General features: G+C 39.4%; 1 non-coding gene across 1 annotated transcript; it reads left to right on the forward strand.

Moving 5' to 3' along the window:
* Positions 1-18242: 18242 nt before the first annotated feature.
* LOC142177788 (small nucleolar RNA R71) lies at positions 18243-18349 on the forward strand. Its single transcript, XR_012706342.1, has one exon. It is a non-coding gene; the product is annotated as a small nucleolar RNA R71 (small nucleolar RNA).
* The last annotated feature ends 6715 nt before the right edge of the window (positions 18350-25064 follow it).

Below are 25064 nucleotides of genomic sequence, written 5' to 3' on the forward strand. Positions count from 1 at the left end.
CTTCTGATTTATCTTTGATATTCTGTAATAGGACACTAACCTACTTGAATACATAATCACCGAGGAAACGTCATTGGAGCATCAGGTCTCTTTACTTTCAATTCCAATTAGCCCGTATGAATAAAACTATGAACAAGAGATATATTAGAAGTATAGAACATAGTTTGAACTGAAAAGAGGTTTAAATATGTAGGCTAGGGTTCCTATAATATTACAATAAGATTTGTAATTCAAAATATAAATTTCAGTTTTAGTAGTTAATATTAGTTATCAGAACAATACTGCAACAAGATAGTTGAAGACCTAATGCATAACTTTATAGGATTCATCAGGGAGGACACTAGTATTTACATAAATACAAATATGCAAAGAAATAGAGAATTTGCTTACCTCAAATATTAGTGAGAATTGCAGACTTGAAGAGGCAGAGGGTTTAGGTTTGAATCAATACGTGAGGCGGTGAAGAAATAGGTTTGACGTAGGGATACGTGAGTTTTGTTTTAAAAAGCATTATTTTAGGGATAAAATAGTAAAAATCTTGGTCAAATTTAAAGTGCTTATAAGCTAAAAAATCATAAGTTGGGGGTGACCAGCTTTTGGCTTATTTTTGGCTTATAAGCACTTTTAACTTTGCCAAACACGTAGATAAGCCGAAAAGTATTTATAAGCTAATTTGACCAGCTTATACGCTTAGCCAAACACCCTCTTGGTCAAACAAAAAGTTCTTATAAGCAGAAAAATCATAAGTTGGGGATGACCAACTTATGGCTTTTGGCTTATGCTTATAAGCACTTGACTTATAAGCACTTTTAATTTTATCAAATGCGTAAATAAACCGAAAAGTGCTTATAAACTAGTTTGACCAGCTTATAAGCTTAGCCAAACATCCTCTAAATCTGACAACTAGTTTTCCCCACGACATTGTAGAATTTCCACCTCTTAAACTTAAACAATTTTTAATGTTCGATAAGAACAAAACAAATGGCACAATCATAGTTGATTATAGTTATAACTTACGAGTAACAGTTGAGAATTTTTATTTAGTACTACTATGGAGTAGGGATGAAAAGAATTAACAAAATTGTCAAATTATTTAGGACAACTAAGCATTCAAAACCAAGATATAATTATGTAACGACCCCACCGATCATTTTGATCATTTGCATTTCCGTTCGGTGGTTCGAGGTTGCGAGTAGCTTAATATGATATATTATGACTAGAGTGTATGGTCGGTTTCAGTTTTTGAGCTGTTGGGGATTGATTTGGACGAATGATTCTCATTTTAGAAGCCTTAAATTGGAAGAGTTGACCAAATTTGACTTTTGCGTATTTGATCTCGGATCGGAGATTTGATGATTCCGCTAGATCCGTATGGTAATTTTGGACTTAGGCAAATGTCGGGATGTGGATTTGGAGGCTCCTAGGTTATTTTGGCTTGAATTGACAAGGTTGAAAAGTTGGAGGTTTGGAAGGTTGATAGGTTTGGTCGAGAGTTGACTTTACAGATATCGAATTCGGATTGAGATTTCGGGAGTTGGTATAGGTCTGTTGTATCATTTGGGACTTGCATGCAAATTTTGAGATAATTCCGGGTTGATTTCATATGGTTCGACATGAGTTTTGAAAGTTGAAAGTTTATTAGTTCATTAGGCTTGAATCGGGGTGCAATTCATAGTTTTTATGTTGTTTGTCATGATTTGAGGCCTCGAGTAGGTCCGTGTTATATTTTGGGATTGGTTGGTATGATTGGACGGGGTCCCGAGGGGCTTGGGTGCGTTTCAGATTGATTTCAGTCCATTTTGGAGGTTGCATGAGCTGCTGGTTTCTCTGAGTTTTCAGGTGCTCCAGTTGAGCTTCGCGATCACAGGAGCACAGATGCGATCGCAATGGGTATTTTGTCAGTTGGGCTCATTGTTCATCGCATTCACGAGGGAGCCATCATGCTCGTAGATAAGGGAATCTGGGCTGGATAAACTTGTCCTTCGAGTTCGCAATCGCATTTCAGCAAAGGAGCTGGGGGGTTTTGGTCAACGCGTTCGCGATGGTCTGATAGAGTGGAGCTACACGTTCTTGGGGCAGGAGTCGCATTCGCGAAGTGCTTTTGCTGGCAGTGCTACTTTTCTTCTACGCGATCACGAGGGATATGCAGCAATCACGATGCATATAACTGGCAGTGCTTATAAGTACTCTATTTCGAGGGCTTTTGTTATTTTATCATATTTTGAGTTAGAGCGTTCAGTTTTGGGCGATTTTGGAGGGGATTTTCATGATTTGGATTGGAGTAAGTATTTTTTACTTAGATTTGGTTATATTTCATGATTCCAATCTCGATTTTAGTGTTTGATTGATGATTTGAATTGGAGAAATTGAGAATTTTAGTAAAAACTTTTTTAAAACATAAATTGATGATTTGAAGGCCGATTTGAGGTCGGAATTAAATTATTTTGGTATGGTTGGACTCGTATTTGAATGAGTGTTCAAAATTTATGAGTTTTGTCGGGTTTCAGGGTACAGATCCCGAGGTTGACGTTTTGGTTGGCTTTTTTATTCTTATTCAAGATCGAATCTTTATTATTCGGAATAGTTTTCTATGGCTTTTATTTATGATATTAAGTTATTTTGAATAGATTTGAGCCGTTTGTAGGTTGATTCACGCGAAAAGGAGTTATTAGTAGATTTATTTAGCTTCTTTGAGGTAAGTATCTTGCCTAACTTCTTGTGGGGGAAACAACCCCGTAGGATTTGATCTAATTGTATTATTTGAATTATGTAAAAGATTTGTACACGAGGTGACGAGTATGTACCCGGGCTTATATATCGAAATTGACCGATTTAGACTCTTAGGTTATTACTATGCTTTTAATTGAAGTTGTTGTTATATGGAATATCATTCATTGTTGATTTATTTCCCGTTTTATTTTGTTGTTGTTGAAATTCTTTTATACACTATTGAAGTCATGGGCAATGCTTTATTGTGATATTGTTATTATTATTTTGGCAATATTATGGCATATGTGGAAATATTGCGGGGATTGGTTGTTGTTGTGCGGGACATAAGGGTGGAATTTCATTATTGGCGATTGTGTAGAGCGATACGGGTGGCTATTAATATACTGTTTGGGTGGATATTGTGTTATTGTTTGGATGGAGTGATACATGTGACTATTGTGTTATTGTTGGGGCAGAGCAATATGGGTGACTATTGATATATATTATTTTGGCGAAGCAATACGGGTGGCTATTATGATATTGTCAATACAGTGGGATAAGGGTGGCTATATGGGGATGTTATGTGATGGTCTGGGGGCATGTTTTTGATGAAAGAGGAGTATTATGGTAGTTACTTTTGATTTCCTTGTGTGTTTCATGCATATTACATGATTTGTTGTGTTGTTCCCAATATGCTACTCGGTGTCTCTAATATTAATTGATGATTCGAGCTGTGACAGTACACTTGCACATGCATATACCATAACATGTCATCTATACTAGTCCAGGAGTATGAAACTTAATGTTCATTGATCATGTACATGTATTCTTGTATATCTGCTTTCTTTGCGATGTGGTTTGGACTGGTAGGCCATGACCACGCTGGGTAGATTGTGATATTGTGCCCGTGACTGCACCAGGCGGATTGTGATATTGAGCCCATGACTATGCCGGGTGGATTATGATATTGTGCCTGTGATCATGCCGGGCGGTTTGTGATATTGACACGTAAGTTGTCCGTACAACACGTGAGTTGTCAGTGCGGTTGCAGCTTAAATTGTGGCACAAGGTCTTTTTCGTACGGGGTATGTCTTATGTTGTGGCACTAGGTCTTTGCCATGCAAGGGTGATTGATAATGTGGGCACGAGGTACCATGTGTCTAAGATTCGTGATTTGTGACTTGAGATTTTTTATTATGAGGTGTGGTGCCTCGGGGTGACTCTTGTTGTAAATCCTATGTCGAAACGGTTTGATGATTAGAATTGTCATTATTTTTTCTTAATTGTTTTCACTTGTATTTTATCTGTGCTTTGATTATTTTGTTGCTTTATCATATGATTTCTCTTTGTGCCATTTGTTGACTTTGCTTTCCGCTAGCGTTATATTGATATGCACAGGTTATTTGATTAGTGGGTGTCTTTACTTGAATCTTGTCACTACTCTATTGAGGTTAGTCTTGATACTTACTAGATACCGACCATGGTATACATACTATACTTTTGTTCATTTTTGTGCAGATCCAGGTATTGGAGCTAGCAGATTCAAGTAGTAAGATCTTCTTGATCATGAGGATTCAAGGTAGAGCTGTTTGATCGTCGCAGTCCCTTGGAGTCCTTTCCTTACATTATTACTGTCAATTCTTTATCCGAACAGTATTGTATTTCGAGTTTTCTATGTATTTAGTAGAGTTCTTGACTCTGTACTACCTAGTCTTGGGGAATTTGTTTTGATTATTGCCGCATAGGATTGTATCACTTTTATTTCTTTATTTATATTAAACCATGTTTTCATTATGTCATGTTTAATTGGTTTAACTGTTGTAAGTGATCGGCTTACCTAATTTTAGAGACTAGGTGCCATCACGATCCTTAAGATAGGATTTTGGGTCGTGACAAGTTGGTATTAGAGCTCTAGGTTCAAAGGTTCTACGAGTTATGAGCAATTTTATTAGAGTCTTGCGGATCTGTACTAAGACATTTTTTTTGTCTTCGAGGGGCTACAAAACTAGTAGGAAAATTCCACTTATTTCATTCCTATCGTGCAGATTTATTGATTTCGGAGTTTGAGCCTTTGTAATTTTATTCTTTCACGGATGGTGAGGACACTCACTACCGAATCAGCTGAGAAGGCACTCGTGCCCCCTGCTAGAGCTGTGAGAGGCCAGGGCCGAAGTAGGGGCCGAGGAGGGGCACACGCTACAGCAAGAGCACCTGCCAGAGTAGCAGCTGATGAGCCACCAGTAGCTCTAATTGGGGTGCAGGCACCGGAGGGGCCTATACTAGCCCTAGACTTCAGGAGACTTTAGTGCACTTCCTGAGCATGTTTGGTACATTGGCTCAGGCGGGATTGATCCCAGTCGCACCAGTTACTTCTTAGGTTGGGGAAGAGCTCAAACTCCCTCTACCCGTACTCCAAAGCAGCGGGCCCATATTGATCAAGTTTCGAGTGTTATGTTAGTACAACCCATTATCAAGGTTCATCTTGAGGTCAGGCAAGTGGCATCAGAGGAGGAGCAGAAGAGACTTGAGAAGTTCAAGAAGTATTTTCTTCCTACTTTCAGTGGTGCAGTTTCTGAGGATACGCAGGGTTTTCTAGACCAGTGTCACCGTATTCTGCGCACTATGGGTATTGTGAAGGTGAGCGGGGTTGCCCTTACTACTTTTCAGATAACAGGGTCGGCGTACAGATGGTGGCAGGCTTTTAGGTAGTTCATCCCACAGACCCTTAGGGATGTGTGGCGCACCGAGTTTTAGCAGTTGCGGTAGAGGACTATGACCGTGTCCGAGTATGCTATGAGGTTCAGTGAGCTATCTCATCATGCACCTGCTTTGGTTTCTACTGTTAGATAGAGAGTCCACAAATTTATCAAGGGGCTCAGTTATGGTCTCAGACTTGGGATGGCATGGGAGTTAGAGATCCATTTCAACAAGTTATGGAGATTGCCAGGAGGTTAGAGCATATTCGGGATCAGGATAGGGAGTCCAAGAGGCCTCGAGGTCCTAGAGGATTTAGTAGATTCTACTCTTCGGCTCTGACCCATCATGGCGAAGGAGAGATCTTAACAACACTTGTTCATTTGAGCAGTTAGCCGAGCATTTTTATTCTTATTCAAATAGTACCCCAGTCATAATATTATACCAACTCTCGTCTTTTAGTCTCTTATTGCACTCTAATTCACTGCTCTTTACTTGTGTTGAGCTTTAATTGATAGTATTTTGCACTTATTGTGTATTTTATGCCTTGTAGGAATGATTCCGAATTATGTAGATATTGTGGAGCTAAATCAAATAATTGGAGCTTTGAAGTTTGAGTAAAATCCTAATGTATAAGCCGGGATCATGTTCGGGGGTCGAGGATCACTTCTGGACGTCAAAAATCAAGGAAGAAGCAACACTTTGAGGAAATGCACTAATGTGACGCACCATTCGTAGTATTATGCGAGGTACAGTGCAAATATGCGTCAGAAATTTGAGAAGTTCAAAGACATGTAATTTTTGGGTCTGATAGAAAAATTCACTAATGCGAGCCATAGTGCGTAGCATCAGTACAAAATTCTGTCAGACAAGCTAAGTTCAGAGAGTTTACGACCGAGAAACTTGCACTAATGCTATGCACTCTGCGTAGCATAGTGTGACGCGTGAAAAGTAATAAGTTTGCAAATTTTCCTATTTCGGCTAAAAAGAGTGATTTCGTTTGGGCCCGACCCTACTTGGTATAAATGCATGAAAAACTGTTATTTTCTGGACTTTTGACATACTTTAGCCCTAAGGAAGCCAAGGAGGAGTTGGAGAAGCAAAAGCACAATGATTTCATCATTCCTTCCTCAATCAAGACCCGAGTTTGGTTTGAATTTATATTTTCCAATATGTTTATTATATTTGTGATGAATTACTCCATATCTATTGAGTAGTTAAATGGTTTGATGGATTTGGTGTATTGATGATTGTTTGAGGATTATAACTCTAGTTTTATGTATTAGAACGTTTTTGGATAATTTAATTATTGCATCTATAATCACTAGTTCATGTAATCGAGAGAGGCATAACTTGTGATATCTTTTCATTATATTGTTGGTTGAGTTCGTTAATTCTTCACGTGCTTAAATTGGTTCATCTTGTGAGGTTAAGACTTAACCGAGAGAGGAGGTTTTGTTGAACGTTTGAACTAATAATTGTGTGAATTTGAGAGACTCACTTGAACATTAGAAGTGAATTATCTAGAGTTAGATCCCAAACAATTATCTTGCACCTATCCTATCCCCTATTTTCTCCCATTGATACCTTTCTTGCTTATCTTTGTTTCGATTGTCATTAGTCAATAGCTTTAGATTCTTAGTTAATTTTAGTTAGAAATCATATAAATCTCAATTGTTGATCATCTTGGATAGAAATCAAGCTAGAAACTACGAGAATACTGTTTAAATTCAATCCCTGTGGATACGATATTATGCTATACTATATTATATTAGCGAGCATAATTTAAGTGTGTGTTTCGAAGGAGCGCAAAACACAACACCAAATTATTGCTCGCTAGTCAAAGATAGTATAGATTTATTATCGTCTCCACAGGGCTTGGATTTAAACACTGTTCGAATAATCTCCAGTTGATTACTATCCAGGAAAATTAACAATTGATTTGATAACTGTTACCATGGTGAACTACTAAAAATTAAGCAAATAACAATTGATCAAAAAAGACAGCAAATGAGCAACAAAGAAATATCAATGAGTGGGATAAGGGTATTTGACTAGATAGGTGAAAGATAACCGATTCGGGATCAAATTCTTGAGTTAATTCACTCTATAATATGGTTGATTCTCACGAATTCAACCGATAATCAGATTGCACTTGAAGTTAATGTTTGTCTTTCGATTAAACTTTAATTCAGTAATTAATCCAATTGAAGCACGGTGAATAATTGCAACAATCAAATGATGGTTATGATCTAAAGGGTAACTTCTCACGAATATTTTCCTATTTTCTAGTTAGATTAACAATTCAAGAGGCTCTTTCGATTACCTATTTGAATGACACATTTAAACTAGAGCATAAGATACGACAAAATTCAATATCAAACTCTTTCGTCGATTAAGCAAAACAACAAATAACTCACAATATAAATTAAAGCTCCATCAATTAATTCTAAAAAATATCAAGAATCGAATCCCTAATAACGTTATCAAAACACCGTATCTGTCAACACCCTAATGGAAATTACTCCATAACAATGGAGTAATACATCTCAAATAAGTTTAAGAACAAAGAAAACATCAAAGCTAATGATCTCGATGCAAACTCCCGTATTGCACCGATTGCAGGTTGTATTATTGATGAATTCTTGAGTCTTCTTGCCTTGGCTGGTTCTCCAAGCTTTCGTAGGTCAAACATCCCTTCAAAATCATGTTTTTGGGGTATTTATACCGTGTAAAAACAAGCCCGGATGATACTACTCTTTCCTAGCCGAACATGGAGATCACTTTGATAGTTTTGCACAGCCGCGCTGCCCCATGCGGCGCGCTAGTGAGGAAATCCAGAGAGCTCGCATTTTTCATGTCATTCTACTTTTGCACTACCGCGCCGCACCTCGTGGCGCCCCATGCGGCGTGGTAGTAGCTTTTTCTTAGAGTAAATTCATGTGTTCACTTTTTGATATCCGGACTTGTTCCTCGACGCCCGAACGTGATCACGGCCTAATTTCTTGGTTTACTCAGACTTCAAAACTCCAACTTGTTCGATTTCGCTCTAAATTACCTAAATAGCTCAAGAATCATTTCCTACACACGTTAAATGCAATAATTAGAGTGCAATACTACGGCTAAAATACTGGTTTCTAGCCTACCATCTTTAGGGCAGCAGTTAGACTATTGCTCGTCCTCCGCAATCAAACTGCACTTCACCTAGGGATGACCTTTTCATTAAACAACATCCCTAACACATCATGCAAGAATGTTTAAAATCAACTAAGCACCCTATCATAACATCTTGACCTCAAGACTCGACTCAAAAACACCACGCACATTTTCACAACGTGTGCACTTACTCTAACATAGAGGTCAAAGACTTTACCTTACCTTCACAAGTCATGTGCCCTCTCACAAACAATAGAGACTAGTTCCATATACAATAAAATTCAAGAGCAATTAGGACTCAAGATAGAAAGAATTCACTCTCTCTTAGACATAAACTTCATGCGCCACAGAATACGTACCATATGCTTGCCCGTAGTATAATACTCTACTAATTTAGCTCATTCAGTCAAGAATCAAGTAGGACTTTAATTGGTTGTAATGTAGGCTGCGGGACGAGCAGGATACATTTTGATATAGTGACTACACCTCCCTAAGCACTTTAATACATATATATTAACAATTCCAACCTCACACTTATGTTGAACCAAACCCCAACCTTCACATCATATTAACATCAAGCTCCCAATTTCTTTAAGCACAGACAAAGCAAGATTTACCACAAGCAAGGAATAGTTTTCTTTATAATATATACAAACACCAACATTTTTTCTTTTTCTAGATTCTAATATTCTCTTCTTCTTTTTGCAATTCCCTACAAGTGGTTCTCATAATAAAATATTTTCAACAGTGCACCTTTCCCTTTTCTATAGTTCCACTCCAAACCCAACCCTACCTCCACCTAGCTTTTACAAGCTCATAAAAAACTCAAGTGCTCAAGAGAGGTCAACGGTTCAAACAGATAGGCAATTCAAACAAAGGGGTCAGGCTTGTATTGTGGTTACCAAAGAAATAGGATTACAGACTCAAAGTGGCTAACAAAGATAAACATTAATTAGGTGGCCAAAAGCATATACCTGGCTAAACAAAGAAATGCTTATATCACTTCCTAGACTGAACAAGACTGCTATTTCATTTTGCAAACACACAGGGCAAGTTCTAGACATCAACTGACATGCACATAATATCAACGAAAACCTCACCCACACATTGGCATTTAACTCACTCAGGATCAGATCTTTCCCGACGGTCTAGTCAAAGTAGTTAAGTAGAGTTACGTTCAAGCAATTTAAGGCACTTATCTAAAAGCCAAGAACTGAGCCTAGGCATCATGACTAAGGCACTTACCACTCTTAATGCATATGCAGTCCAGGGAAATTGCTTCAAATTAGCACTATGACTCAAGTTTCTTGTAACGACCTGGCCGGTCATTTTGAGAATTTAAGTCCCGATCAGCAAAATAAGGCCCTGAACAACTTCGTATTATGTGTATTGACTTGTGTTCATGGTCGAGTTCAGTTACCAGATGTTTCAGAGTGATTTGGGACACTTAGTCCCTAAAACGAAAGCTTAAGTCTTAGAATTTTGACCGTAGTCGAAACTGTGTGAAGATGACTCCAAAATAGAGTTTCGTCAGTTCTGTTAGCTCCGTTGCATGATTTTGGACTTAGGGGCATGTATGGACTATGAATTTGAGGTCTGTAGCTGATTTAGGCTTGAAATGGCAAAAGTTAATTTTTTAGAAATTTTGACCGGAAGTGGAATTTTTGATATCGGGGGCGGAATGCAATTCCGAGAGTTGGAAACAGCTCTGTTTTGTTATTTGGGACTTGGCTGCAAAATTTGACGTCATTCTGGGTTCGTTTGATAGGTTTCGGCACGAGTTTTAGAAGTTGGAAGTTTTGGAAGTTCATAAGTTCGATTTGTGGTGCGATTTGTATTTTTGGCATTGTTCGATGTGATTTGAGACCTCGAGCGAGTCTGTGTTAGGTTATAGAACTTGTTTGTGTGTTTACACAGGGTCCCGGGGGCCTCGTGTGTGTTTCGGATGGGCCTCAGGCCAATTTCTTCTATTTTTGGACTGCTGGTTTCTGGTGTCTGGTGCTCTCTTTCGCGATCACGTAGCTCCAGTCGCGATCGCGTAGTGTTCTAATGATCTCCCCATTTTTTTCTTCATCGCGTTCACATTGTACCTTACACAATCGCGAAAATCTGCTTTCTTCTACTTCACGTTTGCATCTGTTCCCTCGCATTCGCGCAGTAGAAACTAGGAGCTGGGGGCTGTTGGCTATTTATTCTTTGCGTTCGCATCATTTGCCCCAGGTTCGCATAAGCTACTGCCCATTGTTCATCGCATTTGCGTCCCTTCACTCGTGATCGCGAAGGGTCTTTCTTGGCAGCCTCAATTCTCTTCTCTGTGATCGCGATGCATAGTCGTCTGGGCAGAATATAAGTTTTACCAAATCGAGGGTTAGGCAAATGTTCACCATATTTTGACTTGTGGAGCTCGGTTTTGAGCGATTCTTTGTGGGTTTTTCAAGCTATTCGATTGGGTAAGTGTTCCTCATCTAGAATTTTATATATTCCATAATTTTATCTTTATTTTTATCATTTAACTTATGTTTTGAGTTGAGGAAAATGGTAGTTTTTGAAGAAAATTTCCAAAATGAAAAATCATGATTTAAGGGACGAAATGGTATCAGAATTTGATAATTTTTGTATGGTTGGACTCATATAGGAATGGGTGTTCGTGTTTTGTAAAATTTGTCGGGTTCCGAGGTGAAGGCTCGGAGGTCGACTTTTGGACCGATTTTTAGATTTTGATAAAAATTGAAGCTTTATGATCCGGAATAGTTTCTTATGAGTTTTATTGTGCTTTGAAGCTATTTTGATTATATTTGAGCCGTCCGGAGGTCATTTCACCCGAGAAGTTCATTTTTGAGTATCGGTTTGTCTTCTTGAGGTAAGTATCTTGCCTAACTTTGTCTGGGGGATTTCCTCTTAGGATTTGAGTCTTCTATGTTGATTGTAGTCCATGTACGCGAGGTGACGAGTGTGTACTCAGAATTATTTGTGGAAAGTTGGCCTTTTAGGGTTCTTAGGTCCTTATATTCAGTGAGTATGAAGTTGTTCTTGATATGATTAAGTTCCTATTTACTAGTTTCACCTCTACATGCTTTAATTTGATTTAATTGCTTCGAGATTCACTCTTATTGCGTATTTGACTCTTATTTGATGTAAGTAAAGATTTTACCTCTTCTATTGTCATGCTATCTTATCATAACTGCTTATCTTTAATTGGAATTATTGTTATCTCATCTTTTAATTGTTGAGTCTTAATTGAGGTTATGATTATCTTTCTGCTGCTTATCCTTAATTGAATTGTTGAATATCCTTCGTAATTTCTCAACCTTAAGAGAAGTTAGATATCTTACATCTTAGTCGACTTGTTTTATTTGGGATTATTTGACTCGTGTTAGCTTCCCTGTTGTTGAAAGGTATATTGTGGGATCGTTGCTACATATTAGCTTTTCCCTTGTTGAGCTGTTCTATTTACGCCTAACATCCTTTAATGTGGTTATTCCTTGTGAATTGGTTGTAGCATTTCTTTTTTATTTAAAGTTCTTGAGTTGATTTACTTGTCGTACTTTGTATTATTATCATTGTTGTTGTTGTACTTGTTGTGGTGATGCACGAGATTTCTGTCGTGCGGTTGTTGTTATTGTGATGCACGAGGTTTCTGCCGTGCGGTTGTGGTTAATGTGATGCACGAGGTTTCTGCCATGCAGTTGTTGTTATGCGGTTGCACGAGGTTTCTGCCGTGCTATTGTTACTATTAAAATTTCTCACATGCGGCGTGACAAGGCGGGATATATATTTGTGTGGGTTGCGCATTTAGCGAGACAATGTGGTAACATTGTTATGCACATGTGGCGAGACAAGGCGGGCACTTACCTTATTATTGCACTTACCGGTCGGTCATTTTGAGAATTTAAGTCCCGATCAGCGGCATAAGGTCCTGAGCAGCTTTGTATTATGTGTATTGACTTGCGTGCATGGTCGAGTTCAGTTACCGGATGATTAAGAGTGATTTGGGACACTTAGTCCCTAAAATAGAAGCTTAAGTCTTAGGATTTTGAACGTAGTCAAAACTATGTGAAGACGACTCCGGAATGGAGTTCTGTTGGTTCTGTTAGCTCCGTTGGGTGATTTTGGACTTAGGAGCGTGTCCGGACTGTGAATTTGAGGTATGTAGCTGTTTTAGGCTTGAAATGGCAAAAGTTAATTTTTTTGAGATTTTGACCGGAAGTGGAATTTTTTATATCAGGGTCGGAATGCTATACCGAGAGTTGGAACTGCTCTGTTATGTTATTTGGGACTTGCCTTCAAAATTTGACGTCATTTCGGGTTGGTTTGATAGGTTTCGGCATGAGTTTTAGAAGTTGGGAGTTTTGGAAGTTCATAAGTTCGATACGTGGTGCGATTTGTATTTTTGGCGTTGTTCGCTGTGATTTGAGACCTCGAGCGAGTCTGTGTTAGGTTATGGAACTTGTTTGTGTGTTTAGACGGGGTCCCGGGGGCCTTGGGTGTGTTTCGGATTGGCTTCGGGCCAATTTCTTCTATTTTTGGATTGCTGGTTACTGGTGTCTGGTGCTCTATTTCGCGATCGCATAGCTCCAGTCGTGATCGCGTAGTGTTCTATTGGTCTGCCCATTTTATTTATTCATCGTGTTCGCATTGTACCTCACGCGATCGTGAAGGTATGCTTTCTTCTACTTCGCGTTCGCATTTGTTCCCTCGCTTCCGCGTAGTAGAAATTAGGAGCTGGGGGCTGTTGGATATTTCTTCTTCGTGTTCGCATTATTTGCCCCGCGTTCGCGTAAGCTCCTGCCCATTGTTGATCGTGTTCGCGTCCCTCCACTCGCGATCACGAAGGGTCTTTCTTGGCAGCCTCAATTCTCTTCTTCCCGATCACGATGTATAGTCATCTGGGTAGAATATAAGTTTTCCAAATCGAGGGATAGGCCATTTTCACCATATTTTGACTTGTAGAGCTCGGTTTTGAGCGATTCTTGGTGGGTTTTTCAAGCAATTCGATTGGGTAAGTGTTCCTCATCTAGTTTATATATTCTATGATTTTATCTTTTATTTTATCATTTTATTTATGTTTTGAGTTGAGGAAAATGGTAGTTTTTGAAGAAAATTTCCAAAATGAAAAATCATGATTTGAGGGACGAAATGATATTGGAATTTGATAATTTTTGTATGGTTGGACTCATATCGGAATGGGTGTTCGGGTTTTGTAAAATTTGTCAGGTTCCGAGGTGCAGGCCCGGAGGTCGACTTTTGGACCGATTTTTAGATTCTGATAAAAATTGAAGCTTTATGATCCGGAATAGTTTCTTATGTGTTTTATTGTGCTTTGAAGTTATTTTGATTAGATTTGAGCCGCCCGGAGGTCATTTCACCCGAGAAGTTCATTTTTGAGTATCGGTTTGTCTTCTTGAGGTAAGTATCTTGCCTAACCTTGTGTGGGGGATTTCCCCTTAGGATTTGAGTCTTCTATGTTGATTGTAGTCCATGTACTCGAGGTGACGAGTGCGTACTCGGACTTATTTGTGGAAAGTTGGCCTTTTAGGGTTCTTAGGTCCTTATATTCACTGAGTATGAAGTTGTTCTTGATATGATTAAGTTCCTATTTACTAGTTTCACCTCTACATGCTTTAATTTGAATTAATTTCTTCAGGATTCACTCTTATTGCCTATTTGACTCTTATTTGACTTAACTGAAGATTTTACCTCTTCTATTGTCATGCTATCTTTTCATAACTGCTTACCTATAATTGGAATTATTATTATCTCATCCTATAATTGTTCAGTCTTAATTGAGGTTATGATTATCTTTCCGCTGCTTATCCTTAATTGAATTGTTGAATATCCTTCATAATTTCTCAACCTTAAAAGAAGTTAGATATCCTACATCTTAGTCGACTTGTTTTATTTGGGATTATTTGACTCGTGTTAGCTTCCCTATTGTTGAAAGGTATATTGTGGGATCATTGCTACATATTAGCTTTTCCCTTGTTAAGCTGTTCTCTTTACGTCTAACATCCTTTACTGTGGTTATTCCTTATGAATTGGTTCTACCGTTTCTTTGTGATTTAAAGTTTTGAGTTGATTTACTTGTCGTACTTTGTATTATTGTCATTGTTTCTGTTGTACCTATTGTGGTGATGCACGAGGTTTCTGCCGTGCGGTTGTGGTTATTGTGATGCACGAGGTTTCTGCCGTGTGGTTGTTGTTATTGTGATGCACGAGGTTTCTGCCATGCGGTTGTTGTTATGGGGTTGCACGGGGTTTTAGCCGTGCTATTGTTACTATTGATATTTACACATGCGGCGTGACAAGTCGGGATATATATATATATATATGTGGGTTGCACATGTGGCGAGACAAGGTGGGAATATTGCTATGCACGTGTGGCGAGACAAGGTGGGCACTTATCTTATTATTGCACACGTGGCGATACAAGGTGGGCTGTGTGAGGGATTAATTTGTGATGATGTTGTAATAGCCTGGGGGCATTCTGTTGTTGATATTTGTGTAGTGGTACACTTACCTATGTGAGCTTTATCTTGTGAAAGTTGTGAGGAAGTATTCTACGTGTAGTCCGTTCTTTTTTTCCTTATGCTTATTTGCTGGTATGGACTATGTTAGGACACTTGCACAAGCATACACGTAGTTAAGCACTATTATCGGATAAGAGGTTTTCTTGATATTGTTGAGCATAGATGCTCACCCTTGTTTACTTGCTATGTGAGAATGTCTCTATTGGCACGTGAGTCGTCAATGCGGTTATGAATTGTAATGAGGGCACAGGATTCCAAGTGTTAGAGTTCAGGTATTGAGACCCATGAGTTGTGAATTGTCCGAGGTTCGGTACCTCGTGGAGTTGGATGACTAAAACCTGATGTAAAAGCAGTTGTAGTTGCTGAGTTATTACTTGTCCTTGCTGTATCTGTGACTTCAGATTTAGGTTGTGTTCCATTCACTTTTCTGTGACATTTTTATGGTATTCCGCTGATACTTGATGTTTCCTTTCTTATTGCCATTACTGTATTGTGAGCCATATTGCATAGTCCTTATGTAGATATCATATTTCTGCTGTTCATATGCTTATACTTGTTCAGTTTATTAGACCAGTGGGTATCTTGACTGTTCCTCGTCACTACTCCACCGAGGTTAGTCTTGATACTTACTGGGCACCGCTGTGGTGTGCTCATTCTACACTTTTGCACATTTTTGTGCAGATCCATGTATTTGTTCGATAGTAGCTGTGCGGGTCGTTGCTGTGGAGACTCACGGTAAACCTGCTCCTGCCTTCGTAGGCTTCGTAGTCACCTTCAAGTTTTCGTTTTGCACTGTTTATTCTTATTTCTGGACAGTTGTATTTAGAAGTTTTCTAGCAAACACTCTGTAGAGCTTATGACTTGTACTACCGGTTTTGGAAATTGTAAATTTTAAGAGATTTCTATTTCAAATTGTTGGATGTTATTTAGATAATGTTGTTGTTTCAATTAGCGTTAGGCTTACCTAGTCCCTAAGACTAGGTGCCATCACGATACCCAAACGGAGGGAAATTTGGGTCGTGACAAGTTGGTACTCCTATAAAAAAGGAAACTAACTACACCCTGTACAAGTAAAAACCTTGGAAAAAAACCGCGGAATAAAGAAAAATCAAGGGGAAATTATTACTCTACCTATCAAAAGAAAATATTTTTATCATTTTTCTTTCGACTTTAATCCCTCAAGAAACCTGTCGAATGATATCCATCGTTGGGAAAAATCAAAAATTATTCAAACTTTTATGGTTTTTTTCCAATTTTTTTCTATCTGTAACTACTACAACTACCAAACAAAAAACTAAAACTAATATACATAAATACATAAACGTATCCCCAACCCCCATACTTTAAGTTGTGGCATGTCCCCGTGACACACAATTAAAAAGCATAAGGTAAAGGAAACTTCCATGAACATCTAGTCGGGGTTTGAGTCGAAGTCGGGCTCCATTTCTCGCCTTCGAACTAATGCGTACATCCAGGCAGACAGCTTCTTCTCGACCTTTTTGGGGTACACACCACACTTATCTTTCTCACTCAATGCAGCCTTCTCTTTCGAGCTCTTCACTTTCCACTCAACACTCACAGCTGATTTCCTTTTTGTGCCCCATTTGCTACATTCATATAAAAAGTCACCGTCTCCTCACCCACTCTAAGAACGTGTTTCCTCTGGTTTATATCAATATATCTCTACCCGTCGCTAAGAATGGTCTTCCCAGGATGAGGGGGACCTCTTTGTTCTCCCCCATATTCACCACTATAAAATCCACAGGAAATACAAACTTATCCTCCCGAATTAACACATCTTCCACTATTCCTTCGGGTATTAAAGTCGTTTGGTCCGCCAACTGCAAAGATTTTGGCACCAACCTTATCTCTCCAATCTCCTTCTCCAGTTTCCTATAATAGATAGAGACACTAAATTAATTGAGGCACCAGAATCACATAATGATTTATCAAAATAAATAGTTCCAACAGAGCAAGGTATAGTAAAACTCCCTGGATAGTTCCAACAGAGTTTGTTTTGTAAGATCGCACTACAATGCTCTGTGAGCTTGAACACTGAGGTCTCCTCTATTTTCCTTTTCTTTGTAAGGATCTCTTTCAAGAATTTGGCATAAGCAGGCATTTGTGAGAGAACCTTTGTGAACCTGTATCAGCACATCCAAAAATTTCTCAAACTGCTTGTCCAACGTTTCTCTACATAGCTTTTGAGGGAAAGGTAAAGTAGGAATAGGTTTTCTCTCCTCATGTTCCTCCATTTTTGCTTTTTCTTTCTTCTTCTTGGTCTCATTTTTCATCGGGCCTTTCTTCTTTTTGTTATCATTACTTTTGAGCTGCGCCCCACTTTCTTTTGCAATTAATCACATCCTTTTGGATTGGGGTGGGATCCTTCAACATTTGCCCACTCCTCAATGTCACATCATTCACTGTTTCTTTGAGATTCTTTTTAGTATCAGTGGGGAGAATGCTGGAACCCTCTCAGATAATATTGTTGTAATCTGTCCCACTTAACTCTCTAGGTTTCGCAAACCAGTGCCCAAATCTTTGATAGCTGCTCCTTGAGTGTCCAGCCTCTCATATGTTTTGATAATGAAAGCCTTCATTAGATCCTCTATACCATGCTGAATGGGTTGTTGAGGCTAAAATTGCTGCCTCTGCTGATTTTGGAATGTTGGAGCTTCTTGTCCCTACGGTCTAGAGTTATTTTGTTGCCAAACATTCACAGTACCTCCAGGTGAACTCCACGAAAAATCGGGGTGCCTCTGACCCATTGCATTGAAATTGTAGTTTCCCACAGTATTTACTTCCTCAATTGAGTCTTGACACTCATGAGTAGGGTCTCTTCTTCCACATATATCACAAGCTGCATGAGGCTCACTTTGTATCTAGGCTAAGGTCAGCTTCCTTATCTCTTTGTCCATAGCATCAAGTTGTACCTGCACAGATGTGTTAGCATCAACCTGGTGAACACCAGTTGATCTTCTTCTTTATGCACTCTCAGAGGGCCATTGATTTACATCTTCAGATAACTCATCAAGAGTTGTAACTATCACCTCTGGAGTCTTCTTCATCAATGGGCCTCCAGCTGCATTGCTTAATGTTCTACATGAGGCCAGTGTCAATCCTTCCCAAAAGTCCTGGAGTTGCATCCAGAGTTCAATTCCACTATGTTTACACTTTCTAACAATCTCCTTAAACCTCACCCATGCTTCAAAAATAGTTTCAGTATGTTTCTGGCAGAAGTTATGGATTTCACTTCTAAACTTGCCCGTTTTAACTGAGGAGAATTATTTATCAAGGAATTTTCTGGTCATCTCCTCCCTTGTTCTAATCGAACCTGTGGGCAAGCCTCAAAGCCACTACCTTGCATCATATGTAAAGGAAAAGGGGAATGCCCTTAAATACATTGCATCTTGTGACACACCATTGTACTGAAAGGTGTTCATAATCTTCTTGAAGTCCATTAGATGTGTGTTTGGATCTTCGTTTGGCTTCCCTCTCAAGACACATCAATTCTGAAGGGTTTGAAGCAACCCTTGCTTTAACTCGGAATTGTTTGCTGCAATTGGAGGTGGTCTCACACTTGATAATCCTTGATTGTAGACCGATCTAACATAATCGCCAAGTGGTCTCCCGGGCATGGGAGCTATATTTCCGAATTGGTCTGCACCTAAGGGTTGATTTTGAGCAATTCTACGACCCCTCTCTACTTCGTAGATAATCTGTGCATCTCCAATAGCTGCTTCTTCAGCATCCTGTGCAGCTTGTTCTCATCATTGGGCTGCTTCTCTCGCAGCCAAATCTACATTATAATCACCGTTTCTAGCTATATCTTCTTTGGTTGAGGTTTCCCAACCTTTTCTAATGTCTTAGTGAGATTTCTTCCCTTCCTCAGCTGTCGCAGTTATTTTTCAATTTCTGGCTCGTATGGTGGCACTTCCTTCGCAGAAATTCTATTCATGCACCACTTTGAACCTGTAACCTGTGCATAGTCAAAGAACACCAAATGTAGAAAAGAGAAAAATAAAATAAAAATAAAAGAAATATTCATGAATTAGCACTACAAACTATTTCAAACACAATTGATTGCCAATCCCTGGCAACGTCGCCAAAATTTGAAGAGCGCAAAACATAATACAAAATTATTACGCGCTAGTCAAAGATAGTATAGACTTATTATCGTCTCCACATGGATTGGATTTAAATAGTATTCGAATAATCTCCAGTTGATTACTATACAGAAAAATTAACACTTGATTTGATAACTTTTACAACGGTGAACTACTAAAAATTAAGTAAATAACAATTGATCACAAAAGACATAAGATGAGCAACAAAGAAATATCAATGAGATGGATAAGGGTATTTGACTAGATCGGTTAAAGATAATTGACTCGGGATCCAATTCTTGAGTTAATTCACTCTATAATACGGTTGATTCTCAGGAATTCAACCAATAATTATGTTGAACTTGAAGTTAATGTTCCTCTTTCGATTAAACGTTAATTCAGTAATTAATCCAATTGAAGCATGGTGAACAATAACAATAATCAAATGATGGTTATGATCTAAAGGGTAACTTCTCGCGAATATTTCCCTATTTTCTAGTTCGATTAATAATTCAAGAGGCTCTTTTGATTACCTATTTGAATCACGTATTTAAACTAGAGCATAAGATATGACGAAATTCAATATCAAACTCCTTTTTCGATTAAGCAAAACAATAAATAACTCATAATACAAATTAAAGCTCAATCAATTAATTCTAACAATTATCAAGAATCGAATCCCTAATCACGTTATCGAAACACCATATTTGATAAACACCCTAATGGAAATTACTTCATAACAATGGAGTAATACATCTCAAATAAGTTTAAGAACAAAGAAAACATCAAAGCTAATGATCTCGATACAAACTCCTATATTGCACCGATTGCAGGTTGTATTACTGATGAATTCTTGAATCTTCTTGCCTTGATTGGTTCTCCAATCTTTCGTAGCTCAAAAGTCCCTTCAAAACCGTATTTTTGGTGTATTTATACCATTTAGAAACAATCCCAGTAAACTACCCTTTCCTAGCCAAACTTGGAGATCACTCTACAAATTTTGCACAGCCGCGTCGTGCCGTGCGGCGCGCTAGTTAGGAAATCCAGAGAGCTCGCATTTTTCTTGTCAGACTACTTTTGCATTGTCGCGCCGCGCCTCGCAGTGCCCCATGTGGCCCAGTAGTGGCTTTTTCTCAGAGTAAATTCATCTGTTCAATTTGTGATATCCAAACTTGGTCGTCGACCCCAGAACCTGATCCCGGCCTAATTTCTTGGGCTTCTACTCAGACTTCAAAGCTCCAACTTGTTCTATTTCGCTCCAAATTACCTAAATAGCTCAGAATCATTTCCTACAAGGCATAAAACACGTAATAAGTATAATTTACTATCATTTAAGCTCAAACACAAATAAAATGCAATAATTATAGTGCAATACTATGGCTAAAACACTTGTTTCTTACCATCATTACGGCAGCAACATCTGAGGAGGAGAAACTTAGACTTTAGAGGTTTAAGAAGTATTACCTTCCTACTTTTAATGGTTTGTCTTTAGATGATGCACATGGTTTTCTAGAGGAGTGCCACTGTAATCTCCACACCATGGGTATTGTGGAGACGAGCGGGGTTGCTTTCACCACTTTGTAGTTGTCAGGAGCAGCATATCAGTGGTGGAGGGTGTACGAGGAGGGTAGCCCATCCGATGCAGCTGCACTTCCAAGGACTTAGTTTTTAGAGATATTCATGAGAGATTATATTCCTCAAACCCTTAGGGATGCATGGCACGCAGAGTTTGAGCAGCTGCACCAAGGTACTATGACAGTGTTAGAGTATGCTGTCCGATTCAGTAATTTGTCTAGGCATGCACCTACCTTTGTTTCTATCGTCAGAGAGCGAGTTCTTTGGTTTATCGAGGGACTCAACTATGGTATTAGATTTAGAATGGCTCGATATTTGGAGGAAGATACCCCATATTAGCAGCTGGTAAAGATTGCATGGAGGTTGGAGGGTATGCGGGGTCGTGAGAGAGAGGACATGGAGGCCAAAAGGCCTCGAGGTACTGGAGGATTTAGTGGTAGCCACGCTGCAGGTACAGCCAGTCATGGTGGAGGCTATAAGAGTCGTCCAGTTCACTCAGCACTTCCAGCTTCTAGTGGTGCTCCGGTTATTCTGAGATCTCAGGTTGAACACTTTGCTCAGCCACTTTCTAGTACACTTCCTGCACCGGGTGCCTTCAGTGGTCAGTCCAATCGACCAGGCCCGAACGAGTCCCAGCAGCCACACCCACCGAGAGCTTGACTTGAATGTGGTGATATCCGTCACATGGTTAGAGATTGTCCCAGACTCAGGAGGGGTGCACCTCCTCAGACTACTCAGGCTCCACGGATTCAGTCAGGTCCACAGACTTCTCAAGCCATGGTTGCTGCCCCAGTTGCCACTCCATCTACACATCCAGCTAGGGGTGGGGGACAAGCAGGTAGTGGTCACCCTAGAGGGGGAGGCCATGCTAGATTCTTTGCTTTTCCGGGTAGGATGGAGACAGTTTCTTCAGACATAGTTATTATGGGTATGGTTCCGATTTGTCATAGAGATACATCAGTCTTATTTGATCCGGGATCCACTTATTCATATGTGCCATCTTACTTTGCTCCATATTTTAATATATCTCATCATTCTTTAAGTTCTCCTATTTATGTGTCCATACTTATTTGAGATTCTATTATTGCGGACCATGTGTATCGGTCGTGTTTAGTTGTTATCGGTGGTTTTAAGACCAAAGTTGATCTATTGTTACTTAGTATGGTATACATTGATGTTATCTTAGGCATGGACTGGATGTCGCCCTGTCATGCTATTCTTGATTGTCATGCCAAGACTGTGACATTAGCTATGCCAGGTTTGCCACAGTTATAGAGGAGGGATGCATTGGTTATGTTCCTAGCAGGTTTGTGTCATTTCAAAAGGCTAAGTGGTTGGTTGAGAAGGGGTGCATTGCTTATCTAGCATTTGTGAGAGATGTCGGTGCTGATACTCCTACCATTGAGTCAGTTCCGGTAGTGAGAGGCTTCCCAGATGTGATTCCAGCAGATCTTCCGGGCATGCTGCCCAATAGGGATTTTGATTTTGGTATTGACTTGTTGCCGAGCACTCAGCCCATTTCTATTCCACCATATTGTATGGCCCCAGCAAAGTTTAAGGAGTTAAAGAAGCAGTTGCAAGAGTTGCTGGGTAAGGGTTTCATTGGGGTGCTCCGGTATTACTTGTGAAGAAAAAGTATGGTTATATGCGCATGTGTATTGATTATTGATGGTTGAACAAGGTTATAGTGAATAACATGTATACATTGCCACGCATTGATGACCTATTTGATCAGCTACAGGGTGCCAGAGTTTTCTCAAAGATTGATTTGTGGTTAGGGTATCATCAGCTAAAGATTCGGATCCGGATATTCCGAAGACTACCTTTATGACTCGGTATGGTAACTACAAGTTCCTTGCCATGTCAACCAAAAGGTAAGATTCTACACCCTAACCCTTATTTTCGGAATTTAACTAAAAATGGGTAATTAGTAAATCAATTCTTGGGTGTGGGAGTTGTTTATTTTACATACATGTACAATCTAGGGTAGTAGGGAGATTATTGAGCTCTTTTAGGTTAACTTTGGGTAGTGGGGTGAAAGAATCCACCATAGAAGGACCTTAAAACCTTAATGCACGCCTACTGTTTGGTAAAATGCTCAAGTGAGGTAGAATTATGAACTCCTTCATAATTTGTGTTCAATTTTGCAATATCTCTAAATAGATCGAAGTGGCTAGGATCTCCGGAACATTATAGTAAATTAAAAAGCTCGAGGTAAGGTATGTTGGCTAAACTTCTCTCTTAGAATTGAATTCCCACGATGATCTTGTAAGTCCCGAAGTATCCATTATGTATTGACTTTTCTGAATAAGTTTGGCGTCGGATGATGTATATATATGAATATGTTCAAATGTGTTCTGGAATGTTCTTATTAAATTATCCATTATCAAATATGTTCAAACGAGTATGTATCAAAATATTGTGACTTCAAGTCAAGTCCAAATGAAAGTGATAACATCAAATTGTATAAGCGATCGTATGTACCTAAGATCCTAATTTTCTCAAGTATGTATTTAAAGTCTTAAATTAAAAAGCCTTGTTGTTGATTATCCATGATAATGATTGAAAATGGAATAGTGAGCTTGAATTATGTGTACAGCCAATGTGCCAAGAATGATATTGCGTTATGGCCAATAATGCCAACAAAATGAATGTCAGGTAAAAAAACATGAATTGAGTTGTAAATACTTTTAATAATAAATGCCTTGGGAGTATCTTTTAGCCACCGAGGAAGGGTAGGTCGGAACAACCTAACCCCGAAACTACACGTGTCGGTGTAGGAGTGAGTGACGGGTAAATCCCCGTGATAATGTGATGAGACTGTTTCCCCTTATATGGGATGAGATTGGTGTGTTGAGATGTTTTCCCATTAAATGGGATAAAGATTATTGCTAGCGAGATATGATGTGATGTCGATCCACACGGCATTGTGGTGAGATGGCTTAGCTGATCGGACGCCATGCCGCGTACATGGTGGTATTGTGAGTGTACGTCTCGGTGTGAGACAGCTTAGCCGGTCGGGCTGAGATTGGAATCCGTGCTAAAACACGGTGGTGTACCGATGCTAAAGATCTCCCAACTCAAATTATCAAAACCTACTTGAAATTTACGTTTCCCCTAATTTGACACTTTGATACCGTTTGAGTCTATTATTGATATCATGTTTTATTCTCCGTTTAGTATTGCTCGTTCTATTGAGAGGGTGTTTAGTTTTACATACTAGTACTATTCAATATGTACTAACATCCTTTTTTTCGGGGGCGCTGCATCTTTAATGGATGCAGGTGGTTCCATAGCAGGTGGTATTGATCAGTGATAGCAGCACACCCTCTCCTCAACTGATTTGGTGAGCCCCACTTCATTTCGAAGTCCTGTGTCTTCTATCCTTTGTACATAGCGTTTTGAGGTATTGTCGGTGCCTTGTTGCCGGCACTGTCATAGCACTCTTTTGTTCCTGTTAGACGCTCTGTAGACATAGTGTGGGTTGTATCTATTTTTGGGAAAGTTAAAACTAAAAATGTTGTAATTGTATCATTTGTTTCACTTTAACTATGAATGTACAATGTACTGTTTTGAACATTTGCTAAGGGCGTAACTAATGGAAATGAAATGGTGTTGTTCACATGACTTCTTACTAACTAATTAATGAAATGTACTCTTCTCTTTATTTGTGGGTGAGTTGGGTAGACGGCACCGTGCAGGCTCGCTCGACCGGGGTTACTCTGTTGAGTGCCGGTCGCGTTCCCCTCGAGGTCGGGGCATGACAATCTGGGTGCCGCTATGATATATCATGATTTGAGGCAGCACTATTAGTGTAGGAGAATGAAGAAACAATGAAGTATGTAGCTCGGTGCCTAAATTGTCAGCAGGTGAAGTAAGAGCATCGGCGGCCAGGTGGTTTGCTTCAGAGACTTGAGATTCCCAAGTGGAAATGGGAGAGTGTTACCATGGACTTCGTGGTTGGGCTCCCACAGATTCAGAAGAAATTTGACGCGGTATGGGTGATTGTGGACAGGTTGACCAAGTTGGCTCATTTCATTCTGGTAGTGACTACATATACTTCAGAGCAGCTGGCTCAGATCTATATCCGCGAGATTGTTCGACTTCATAGCATGCCGGTATCTATCATCTCTGATCAGGGCATGTAGTTCACATCGCATTTTTGGAGGACTGTGCAGCGTGAGTTGGGCACACAAATTGAGTTGAACACAGTATTTCACTCATAGACAGATGGATAGTCTGAGCGCACCATTCAGATATTGGAGGATATGCCTCCTGCATGTGTTATGGATTTTGG

The sequence above is a fragment of the Nicotiana tabacum genome, chromosome 23 (genome assembly GCF_000715075.1).
Source record: "Nicotiana tabacum cultivar K326 chromosome 23, ASM71507v2, whole genome shotgun sequence".
In the NCBI taxonomy this organism is placed as follows: domain Eukaryota; kingdom Viridiplantae; phylum Streptophyta; class Magnoliopsida; order Solanales; family Solanaceae; genus Nicotiana; species Nicotiana tabacum.